Consider the following 12,985-nt stretch of genomic DNA (forward strand, 5'->3'; position numbering starts at 1 on the left):
CAAGAAGAAATAAAGGATACCTTTACAAAATGACCCTAATCTTATGAGTTCCCAGAATAATTCTTAATATAATTATCTAATTCTAAAAATCTCCTTTCCTTAAATAGGCAAAGTTCAGACCAACTGGCCCAGCTCCTTTGTTTATAAACAAGGAAGCAAGATTACAGCAAGGCAGTAACTCGGCCAAATTACCCAACTTCATAGTCACAAAAAGGCACAATTACACTGTGCTCTCTGAACAGGATTCAGGAGAATCAGTGAAGCCCAGCACAGGACAGGCCTACATGTAGATCCAAAGGCTCTGGGGTGTCGGAACACCCTGAGTAGATCTTTCAAATCTGAGGCCATTGTTGAAGCATTAAAGGGATTTTAGTCACAGTGACTAAAATTTAAGCTAATGATGCTTATGTTAAACTTTAGAGGTCAAATTTACTTTGCATTTTTTAATACAGAAAAGGGATTTTAATATAGAAGAAATGGGATTTGTGTAATTGTGCTGAGATAAGCTTAATTCACATTTTAGGAGACATTTGAATATAATAGAAAATCAGCACTGAGATTACCCCTCCTACTCCATGTATCGGGCACACTCCCCAGAGTTAATTGTGTTGCCCCTTCATGAAAAAGTAATATATTGATTTTAGTGCTGGGGACAGAACCTGGGGCCTTGCGCGCGCTGGCAAGCGCTCCCAACTGGGTACGTTCCCAGCCATCACCTTAGAGCGGTCATTTGAAAGCAAGTTCTCACGGAGTTATTCAGATGGGCCGGGAACTCGAGCTGTAAACCAGGCAGTCCTTGAGCTCGTGATTCTCCTGCCTCCGCTACCAGCCCAGGTCTTGTCACTTCGTCCACGTGCACTCGGCACAGCTTCCTTTCCTCATGCCCGCTATGTGGTGTAATTGGTATTGTCAACCGGACGCAACCTAGAGTCCCCCGGGAAGAAGGAACATCAATGGAGGGACTACCAAGGTCAGACTGGCCTGTGGTCACGCCTACGGGGGAATGTATTGATCGATGATTGATATGGGAATGTCCAGCCTGCTGTGTGTGTGTCAGCATCCCTAGGTAGCTGGGCCTGAGATGACCAAGAAAGCTACCTCACCATGAACCAGGGCATGAGAGAGAGAGAGAGAAAGAGAGAGAGAGAGATGGAGGGAGGGAGGGAGGGAGGGAGGGAGGGCACCAGCAAGCAGCAGCGGTCCCTCACGGCTCCCCTTCAGGCCTTGCTAGAGGCCCTGCTCTGACTTCCCTCGGTAGTGGACTGTTACCTGGAAGTGTAAGCTGCAACTCTTTCCTTCCCTAATTTGCTTTCGGTTAAAATGCTTTCTGACAGTACCAGGAAGCAGACTAGAGTGCTGGCTATATTCAGATGGTCATGCTATACAGATGCAGTCCCGTCCTCCTCTTAAAAGCAAGCACTGGCCACTCCAACTGAAATGGGTCCTTTTTATATCACTGTCAGAATATACTCCAGTTGGAGTTTATCATTCCTGGCTCTGGTTACAAACTCCCTGTCGTGCTTTGTTTGTTCCGATTTGGAAAATAAATCTCTAGTACTGCCCAGCAAGTTTAGTTCTCTCTTAGGAAAATGGAAGAAGAATCATTCTCTACTCGGCCGTGCCCATCCTGCTCCACAGACAGCTCTTCAGTCCTCTCGCTGTGCTTGTGGTGCCTTGGTCCTCTGACTACACACGTCCTGGTGGGAACATTAATGGAGTCCACACTGGCGGAGGCAGCCATGGAAGGTGGGCACACACACCCTGCTGGGAACATTAATGGAGACAGCACTGGCGGAGGCACCTATGGAAGGTGGGCACACAAACCCTCGTGGGAACACCATTAGAGACAGCACTGGCGGAGGCAGCCATGGAAGGTGGGCAGATAACAGTTAGTAAGAAAGAAATCCATCAAGTGGACTTGGAACGTAGGTCTTGAGACAACCTGCATTACATCACTGGCTGACTTCACAGTCAAACTTTATGGGAGCAAACCCTGCCAATGGCTCTCATCCATGCTCAAAAGGCATGAGGGAAGTATGACTGTGAGAAGCTTGCCTGGCTATCAAGCCACCAGGGCTCTATTCAGCCCTGATGGGTGACTTTGGAGAAGTTACTTAACTTCTGTCAACCTCAAAGTCTATGAAGTACCTGGGAGAATCCACATAAGAAGAACCAGAATCTGGCTAACTGTGCCTGGCATGGACTCACTCTCATCCTGGAGGCAGAGTATATAGAGTCCTTGTGATAGTTGGAATGTAATTGGTCCCCATAATCTCATAGGGAATGACACTATTAGGAGGTGTGGCTTTGTTGGAGTGGTACTGTGGGGGTAGGCATTGAAGTTTCCTATGCTCAGGATACCACCCAGTGAGCCAACCGACTTCCTATTGCTACTTGGCCCCAGCACCACATCTGCCTGCATGCCATCAGGCTCCCCACCATGGTGATAATGGACTGAACCTCTGAAACTGTAAACAAGCCACCTCAATTAAATGTTTTACTTTATAAGAGTTTCCATGGTCACGGTGTTTGTTCACAGCAACAGAAACCTTGACTAAGACAGAAGTTGGTACCAGGGACTGGGGTATTGTGATAGGCCTGACCATGTTTGTGTTTGGAGGAATTTGGACTTTGATACTTTGGGTTATGAGAGCAGTGGATGCTTTAGGTGCTGCTTAAAGGGCCGTGCTATTAGGAACACAGAAGACAGTGGTGCTGAGTGTGATCTGATGAACTATGTGGGGCTCTTTCAAGAGGTTTCAGAGGAGAATAATTTTAGTATGTGACCTAGAGATCGTTCTTGTTATAATTTTGGTGAAGAAAGTAGTTGCCTTTTGCTCTTGTCTGAAGAGTCTACCTGAGGCTAAAGTGAAGAGTTTTGTATTAATTTCGTTGGCAGAAGAAATCTCAAAACAGCCTAGTATAGACTCTTGTTGTGTGGATATTAGTGTTAACTCTAACGATGATATATAAGGAAAAGGAGCAAGGTGAGAGAGTAAATTGCAAAAAGTAAATTTAGAGGAGAAAAAGAGCACCAGGAAGTAGAAGAGTGTTAAATCCTATGTTCAAGGTGATAAACAGATCAAGAAATGGAATAAAGGAAGTGGTAACCTCAGGGCAAGATCCCACCCAGTCAAGTTTCCAATTTGTAGAAAGAATCTAAAAAGGTTAGAGCTAGGTTGGTGGGGCTTAATCCTTAATCCCGCACCGAGAAGACAGATGCTAGCAGATCTCTGAGTCTGAGGCCAGCCTGGTCTACAAGAGCAAGTTTCAGGACAGCCAAGCTTAGGCAATGAAGGACAGAAATCTGGTGAAGATGTAATTGAATGAGGGGACCATGTTCCAGCTCCAGCAAGCAGCAGAACTTGGCAGCTTCAGGCACATGATTCTGGATTTAGAGATAAGAACAGAAGAAAGGAGTTATGGATTAAAACTCCTGAGGCCAGACATGTGCCAGGAGTATCCTTGATTGGAGGCCTCATAGAGAGTTCATTGCATAAAGCTGTGAAGTTGAACCCTGGTTTGCCTTGGAGAACCCACGATGTTAGAGATGCCAGAGAAGTGGGATGTCTGCTGAGGAGAGCTGCTAACAGGGAGTGGAACCAGCCCAAGAGAAACAAATGTGTTGTGGCCACACTTGAATGGAGTGGGAGGTCTGAAGAACATTTTGACACCAGACATGGAAATGCAAAATTTGGAGTTTGCCCTGTTGGGTTTTGGTCTTGCTTTGGTCTAGTACTTCCTCACTATGCTCCCTTCCCTGTGTTTTGAAATGGCAATGTATATCCTGTGCTACTACATGTTGGAAGTGTGTAATCTACTTCTTTATCTTTATTTTAAAGGGAAATGCAGCTAACAGATTACCAGAGTCTCAGAAGAGACTTTAGACTTTGAAACAAGTTTGGGACTATTATTGACCATGGGGACTTCTCAAGTTGGACTAAATGCATTTTGCATTGTGATATTGTTTATAAGCTTATGGGGCCAAGGGGTAGAATGTGTTAATTTGAATGTAATTGGCCCCCATAATCTCAGAGAACGGCACTATTAGGAAGTGTGACTTTGTTGGAGTGGCTATGGCCTTGTTGAAAGCAGTGTGTCACTGTGGGGACAAGATTTGAAGATTCCTATGCTCAGGATACCACCCAGTTTCTTGGTTGATTTCCTGCTGCATGCAAGATGTAGGACTCTCAGCTACAGCACCATGTCTGCCTGCAAGCCAGGCTCCTTATGATGATGATAATGGACCGAACCTCTGAAACTGTCAGCAAGCCACCCCAGTTAAATGTTTTCCTTTATAAGAACTGCCATGGTCATGGTGTCTCTTCACAGCAACACAACCGAACTAAGACAGTCCCCAAGCACAGGCCCATGGAGCGGAGGAAAATGTGGCTGTGACCACGGGTGCCACAGCTGCCCCCAAGGTGGAGACTGCAGGTGAAGGCATGGCACTTCCACTTCTACCCTGTCCTTCTGATCTGTTATGGGCCTGCCTCGGTGTGTGGCAGAGGTCTTCTAGAACTCACGCTGCCCTTTTGGGGATGTCTGTCACGTTCTGGGATGGGAGCGGCAGTCTAGAAGCAGCAGCACTCCCCATGGTGATTTATTCTGACCCCTACATGCTTCAGTTTCTTGTCTTATTCCTCGATTCCTTTAGAACTTGGAGCTTGTCCTGGAACTAGCTCCTGTAGACCAGGCTGGCCTCGAACTCACAGAGATCCACCTGCCTCTGCCTCCCAAGTGCTGGGATTAAAGGTGTGTGCCACCACCGCCTGGTCACCATCTTTTTTTTTTTTTTTAAAGTAAGCTTTCCTTATAGCTCATAAACAGGCTGTTTTCCCATGGTGTGTGTGTGTGTGTGTGTGTGTGTACATATGGAAGTCAGAGGTAAATGTCAAGTGTCTTTCCTTAATCACGTTTCACCTGAAGCTCATTAGTTAAGCTATATTTGCTGACCAATGAGGTCCAGACCTGTCTTCATTCTCCAAGGACTAAGATTACCAGCACATACCACCATGCCAGCCTTTTAAGTGGACTCTGGGGATTCAAATTCAGATCCTCATGTATACACTTCAGTGACTTACCCAACTCTTTAGTCCCATGTTATTCCTTTGTGTTTCATCTTTTGGCCCAGCGAGACGACAAAAATGCTGCCTGGTCACTCAGTTTGAGAGTTACTGCCATCGACCTAACTTTCACAGGAAGACATGTTTGCCGCTCACCAAATACAGCCTAAGGTACTGGCCACAGTCAGTCTCCAGCTTCCCACACTGGAGCCAGAGCCCCTGGATGCACAAGATTTCTGGGTGATTGTGAAACTCAGAAGCGATATTACCGATTACCAAGTACTTCTGTAAGCTGCTTCCATGTGAACTTCCAGGCTTCTTGCCCAGGATCACAGTTCCAGGGTCAAGACGTAAAGTGGTAACATGCTGGAGGGCATCAGAGCCCACCTGAGGAGTACACACGCTGCTCTTTCCTCAATGCGGGAGAAGACAAACATACTGATGTCATATAGATGATGGCAGGGACTTACTTTATGTCAGCTGGTGCCCATTCTAGTACATCAAGAGCTAACTTGAGCTTGGGAAGAAAGACTTTCTTTCTTAGGGGTAATTATTTACACTGCAGAAGGCCCCAAACTTTAACCCAGAACATGAAGAGAAGGAAGGGAGAATGGAGGGGAGGGGAGGGAGGGGAAGAGAGAGGAAGGGAGAAACAATACCAAAGCGAAGGAAAGTCTCAAGGGAATGCAGCAGGAAAGATGGTCCGCGTCAGTGCAAAGCGGAGCTGCAAAGGCTGGGGCAGGAGGTCAGGACTTGGGGGAGAATTGTTGGGCACCAGACAAGGATGATGGTCTCACAGACATGCTTTCAACCCATCACTTCTACGGACTTAACAAAAAGGTAAGGGATCTGACAAAGAGCCACCTAAAAAGCAAGCGAGGTCCCTTTTGCCAACGCACCTCATTTTAGCTAAACAATTAAGTAAATATGCTGATTAGTTTCTGTAGGACCCAGCCACGATAAACTTAATAGAGGCCTGGGTCTCAGTAGTTTTCTCTAAGGCAATAATACCTGGTTGCAAGAAAGACCATAAACTGAGACTACCCAGGCACCACCAGGAACAGACTATTGAAAGGAAATTTCTAACCTTCCCACCATTGTAGATAGGATCACCTGCCAGCACACATTCACCAGGACACCCCTAGACAAATGTCAGCCAATTAGGTGTCCTCAACCTTAGAAACCCCTCACCCTACCTTTACTACTATAAAAACCCAACCCTAACTGAGCTCAGGGATCTCCGATCATTCCAATATGTTGGACACACGGAGAGTCCGAGTTTGCAAACTTGTGTAGAATAAAGGCTCTTTGCTTTTACATATGGAACTCAGTCTCCTTGTTGGTTTTGGGGGGACTTCCTGGATCTGGGAATAACAGTTTTAAATGTCAACACAATCTAGAACCACCTGGGAAAAGCAATTTGGGATTTCCTAGATCAAGATGGCCAGAGGGCAAACCTGTGAAGGATTTCTCTTAATTGAGTTAAGTGAGGTGGGAAGAACCACTTGGAATATGGGTAGAACCACTTCTTGAGTTGGTCCCTGGACTGTGGATAAGTTAACCAAGAAAGCTGCCTAGTAAGCACGCACACATTCATCTCTCTCTGCTCCAGGTTGTGCCCGAGAAGTGACCAGCTGTTTCAAGTCCCCACTTCCTTGACTTCCTGACACTGGACTACAACCTGGAACCGTGAGCTGACATAAGCCCTCTCTTCCCTGAGTTGTTTTTGGTCAGGCTTTTTAAATAATAGCAAAAGTAGTAAAACCAGGACAATAAATAGCCAGTCATACAAAAGATTAGGAAATCAGAGGTGCTAAAAAAAAATCAGAAAAACCAATTATCTTCCTGTTCTTAATAAATGGTATGCTCGCACACAGGCAAATGGTTTCTAACCAGACACTATAAATAGTCAAGTTAGACAAAGACATCCATGTCTTTTTTACTAACTATAGGGAGAACATATCAAGATATTTTAAAAATTGATTTAGGAAAAATACAAGGCAATTGATAAATGTGAAAACTATTTTATATCACTTTAGAGTGTTCTAAATTGTGCCTGGCACAGTTTAGGGGTCAGAAATTCCAATCAATAATTTGATCCCCTTGGATCCATTCCTATATCCCATTTAAAACAACCCTTCTGTGAGCCATTGCCTTGAGAAAAGACTTTAATGCAGAAAGAAAGCTTTCTAGAGTCTTTTGCCTAAGATTCGCTCATTTAAATGCACTCTGGGCAGGACTCCAAACTAACCCTAAGCAGGAAATTTAACCCTTGGCTTGTGTTCACCAGGAAATCACTGGGGTTCAAAGAACACAGCCCAGTGGAAAGCACTGACCCAATAACCACCAGCACCCATCACCACCAGCACCCACCACCACCAGCACCCACCAGCACCCACCACCACCCACCAGCACCCACCAGCACTCACTACCCTCCACCACCAGCACCCACCAGTACCTACCAATATCCACCAGCACCAGTACCCACCATCACCAGCACCCACCAGCACTCACTACCATCCACCACCAGCACCCACCAGCACCCACCAGCACCCACCAGCACCCACCAGCACCCACCAGCACTCACTACCATCCACCACCAGCACCCACCAGCACCCACCAGCACCCACCAGCACCCACCAGCACCCACCAGCACTCACTACCATCCACCACCAGCACCCACCAGCACCCACCAGCACCCACCAGCACCCACCAGCCACTACCGCACACCAGCTCCAAGCAGAACATCTCTATCACAGGAGAAGCAGCTGCAAAGAGTTTGGGGCTAACATGGATTTTACCATCATCATGGACATTTCTGTTTTCATTAAATATTATTCATTAGTGAGGAGAGTTCACATGTTCTTCATGCTTAAGATGATAATAAATTATATTAAAATCACATAATTATCATCTCCCACACTCATTTGTAACCAGCTTGTCAAAGTATTTTAAGGCAACTTTATGGAAGAAACGAAAGTATCCTACATTACGTAAATTAATGCTTCAGTGTTCAAGCACAGCTTGTGCATCACTGGTCCTCGTACGTCCTCATTCGCCAATCAGGCTTAAATGGCTGTGGGGTTCAGCTGTACTGAGAATACAGAGAAAACCACTCACTGTCATCCTATTCTTCACTTCCCAAACTCACACACGTCAAGGGACAGTCGTGTTCCCCTAGGGAAAGCATGGATTCATCTAAACCTCTGCCTGGGATTTCAGTGCAGAATTTGTTGTTCTTACTGTGACCGCAGGTGGAACTCCAAGTTCTCAGTGAAAGTATACCGTGTGGTTTTTAATATCCCAGGGGACATGGGAAGCAGGGTCCTAAGGTTAACATTTAACTGAAACCCAGCCACTCTGGGCCGCAGCCCAAGTCAGAACATTGGCCTTGCTGTTCCCAAAGGTTTGCAGAACCCGACTTTTCAAATTGGATGAGGAAATGGGACAGAAAAATATACTTAAACAGATGTTTTAGAAATTAAAAAATAAAGATCTTAAAATACCCTAAGCCCTGAGAAACTGTTCTGCTAAAATGTGACATAAATTCACTGTGTTCCCTTCACTGTGCCTGGCTTCCTCACACAAGCTTCTAGTCACTTCTCAAAATCTGAGACCTGGAACTGTAGATGGAGGCCACATAGATATGTACGCATATTTGTATGTATGTACATTGTGTGTATGTGTGCGCATGTGCATGTGTGTATGTGTGCGCATGTGCATGTGTGTATGTGTGTGTGTGTGTGTGTGTGTATTGGTTAACAGTTAGAAGACTTTGAGTTCAGCGATTGCTTCTCACGAGAGGTTGATGCTCCCTGATGGGAAAGTCAGCCTCCCTTTAGAGACTCTGTGCCCTAGATTACGCCTCCAGAGTTTCTGCTTACTGAAATAACTGTTTAATTAAGTCAAGGACAAAGAAAACCTTAACTGGCTTTTATTTCATAGTGATGAAGTCTTCCCTTCATTTCTTATTGATGGGGTTCTATTTGCCATTTCTTGGGGGTGTATGTGTGTTTCCATTGCTGGGAATTTCCATGAGTTTCTATGAGTTTCCCTGCTGTAGAATAATCCTTCTGTATACTGTTTGGCTATGCCACTCTGATTGGTTTAATAAACAAGCTGATTGGCCAATAGCTGAACAGGATAAAGTTAGGCAGGAAAGCCAAACTGAGAATGATGGGATGAAGAAGGGTGAAGTTAGAGGAGCTACCAACCAGACACAGAACAAGTCACAGAACACACAAAATGGAATAGAAGTAAAAGCCAAGAATCTTTGGGCAGCACATAGAGTGATAGAAATGGGTTAAGCTGTAAGAGCTAGATACAAGCTCTTACAAGCCTGAGCTATTGAGTGAGCATTTGTAATTAATATTAAGCCTCAGAGTGGTTATTTGGGAACAGGTGGTCGGAATAGGACAACTCTACCTATATTTTCCCTTATTTCTTAGTTCTTGACTCTCCTTTCAAAAACCTGTTATTTATTTATGGCTGTGATGAGCTCTCACTAGGGGCACATTACAGGAACCTGGTCCACTGCAGTTCCTGTGAGCCGGAGGACAGGGAAGCAGCTGGGAAGCACCGAATCTAGAAGCAAAAGGCTAGTGAGAAGGTAGGTGGATTGTCCTTTAGAAGGCCCAGTTTCTAACTGTCCATGACGGTCTGCAAACATCAAGGATAAAGACATTTGATGACTTGTGATGAGGGCTTCCACGCTCATAATGCCACAGGCAGCATGAAGCATGAAGCTCTTCTGGTTTCTCTGAAAAGTCAAGAGGAAGATGAGCAAATGCCTGTGGACTGTTTAGTCCTAGAGTAATACCTTCTAACGTGTTTGTAAAACACAAGGCCCATCAACACAGTGAACACATACCACGTCTCTAGAGTAAGTATGTGAGCTTTCAGAAAGTAATCAGGGCTATCTCTTAATGTCAAAAACAAGTTGGTCAAAAAAGGAGCAATCTAAAATAAACTTCTCTACTAAGCATTCTTTCCAGCACTAGGCAAAGATTTCAACAAGCCTGAGATACAGTGATCTCACCAGCACTCAGAACTCTCTGAAACAGTCTTGAATTCATTTCCACAGACTTGTAAGCATTCCCAGCTATGAAAACACACCCCCCCACACAAACACAAACCACACACAAGCACATGTATACACACACACACAAATCACACATAAGCACATGTACACACATAACAAGAAATGAAAAATAGAGATGAATATTCATCAATAAAAATGGAGGAAAGGTTTCATACTGTGAAATGAAAGCTAATTAAGGTTTTCTCTGTCCCCGGTTTAACTGAACAATTATTTCAAGTTATCCGGTATTTTGTAAAGAAGATAGCACAGAGCACCTATCTACTAGTTTTTTTCTTGAGATAGAGAATTGTGTAGCTGAGGCTGGCCTGGAACTTGTTATGCAGCCCAGGATGGCCTCAAACTCATATCCTCCCTCTTCTGCTTTCCAAGTGCTGGGGTTGCAGGCTTGTACCCGCACAGCCAGCCCAACCAATTTTTCATTTTATGTCTTCAACATGGTCTATATTACAGCTTCATATTTGGATTCATAACTAGCTCACAGAGAAAGTTATTAGAATTAATAACAGACAACAGAGAAACATTAAGGAAAGGATGGAAGAAAATGACCTAAACAAATAATAGAATAAACAAGAAACCCATTTTTGGTTCCAAGTTTGCCCACTAATCCAGTTACATCACTTAGGGGCAATTTAATTTGAAAAGCATTTATTTTGCTTATGTGCCCTGCACACAGGGAAGGCCACACTGTTGATTAGTGTTACCACTAAATATCATGTGTACCTAGAACTTCAAAGTGCAGTCTTTCTTTCAAAATTTGGTACTTTCTTTCTTTTATTTGTTTGATTTTATGTACGTTGGTGTTTTGCTTGTATGCATGTCTGCTGTGTGAGGGAGTCAGATCCTGCAGAACTGGAGTTACAGACAGGTGTGAGCTGCCATGTAGGTGCTGAGAATTGAACCTGAGTCCTCTGGAAGAACCATCAGTGCTCCTAATTACTTGCCATCTCTCCAGCCCCTCAAAGTGCAATCTGATTTGGAAATGGTGTCACTGGGAGGTTCTTAAGGTCATCCTCGATTAGAGATGACTGAATAAGAGACAAATTTGAAAACAGACAGAGAGGACACCACTTTGTGAGCACACAGATACACAGGGGCACGGTGTGCTGACAGGCACAGAGACTGTGACAGACACAGAGACTGGAGGAACACATGAGCAAGCCAACACAGGACACGGACTTCTAGTAACAGACTCCAGGGCAAAAGCAGGAAATAGATTTCTTCCCAGCATCTTCAGTTGGTACCAATTAACCTTGCTATTTGGCATCTAGAGTTGTAAGAGAATAATCTTTTTTTGTAGGCACCCTGATTGAGGTACATGGTCACTGCACCCCGAAGAAATGAATACAGAGAGACAGACATGCAGAGAGGCCTAAGGAAAAGAGCAGAGACCAAGCGAGCAGGAGAGCGAGATGGAATGTCAAAGTCCCGTACAACCTTTCTGTTTAAAATATGAACTCAGAGCACGTTTAAGAGACCAGGAAGGAAACCCAAACAAAAACAGAAACCTAGAGGTCTTGACTACCAAATCTGAGTAGGGTTTACAAATACCGTCACCAAGGGAAGCAATATTGGTTTACACGTGAGCCTTCTCACCAGTTGTTCTGATTATAAACCCACACCCGAGCCCCAAGCTTCAGCCAGCTACTCTACTATGACCAACAAAGAAACTGCAGTCCGTAGCCAGGGAGAACAATATGAAGGGAATCACCAGGAGGCCATTCCCACCTCGCTTCCTCTCTGAAATCTCCACAGAAAGCCTGGTTCTAGGATGCTACCTAGGGTGTCAATGACTGCACACTTTCATAAGATAGCACATGTACTAAAAAGCAATGGTTGTGTACATCATCATCAGGCATGCCCACAGCATCCCGAGTGGCTTAGCGTGCACCTCCCACATTTCTGCATGCTAGTTCACCCCACACGCTTCCAGTGTGACTGTTGGAAGTTGAAATTACAGTCAAGACATAGTTCTTCATATGACCTTTAAGCCTGTAAGGAAATCATAGAGGAAGATCACCTTCATAATGGTTGTAGTAAGGCAGGCCGACTTGTTGGGGTATCTGTCCTGCCCAGTACCCTACAGCCGGCATATCCCAAAGAAAATCACACACAGGACTCCATAAGGTTATAAACTGATTGGTCCATTAGGTCAGGCTTCTTATTAATTCTTATAACATATATTACCCCATTATCCTTATCTACATTAGCCACATGGCTCAGTACCTTTTCCAGTGGGGCAGCTTACATCTTTCCTCTCTGGTGGTCTGTGCAGGAGTTGCTGAGGGAGCTTCCTGCTTTCCAGAATACTCTCAGTCTCTTTGCTCCACCTCTACTTCCTGTCTGGCTTTCCCGCCTATACTGCCTGCCTGACCAATCAGCGTTTTATTAAAATATAATTGACAGAATACAGACAATTCTCCCGCATCAAGTTCACCCCACACGCTTCCATTATGACTGTTAGAAGTTGAAATTACAGTCAAGACATAGTTCTTCATATGACCTTTAAGCCTGTAAGGAAATCATAGAGGAGGATCACCTTCATAACGGTAAATAAGGGAGTTGAACCAACAATGGGAAGGTCTCAACAATTTGGTGCACATTGTATGCTAAATAAAGAATTGCCAAGAAAGAATTTTAAATTCTTTAGATGCTTTGACATTTTCTGCCTGACATAGAAGATGCACATGAGCACAGGAACCATGGTTGCTGATAAAACTATCCATCCTAAAGCTCATGAAGCTCTGCACTGCTAGCATTGACATCATTTTTAAATAGATTCACAAGAGATTCATTAGACGCAGAATTGCTTTATCACCAT

At 44.6% G+C, this 12,985-nt stretch overlaps 1 protein-coding gene across 1 annotated transcript in view; it reads right to left on the reverse strand.

Annotated features, from left to right (window-relative positions):
• Positions 1 to 12,985, reverse strand: part of Gna14 (G protein subunit alpha 14) — a 158,051-nt gene that overhangs the window by 39,503 nt on the left and 105,563 nt on the right. The window lies entirely within an intron of this gene.

The sequence above is a fragment of the Myodes glareolus genome, chromosome 7 (assembly GCF_982192425.1).
Source record: "Myodes glareolus chromosome 7, mMyoGla1.1, whole genome shotgun sequence".
Taxonomy (NCBI): Eukaryota; Metazoa; Chordata; class Mammalia; order Rodentia; family Cricetidae; genus Myodes; species Myodes glareolus.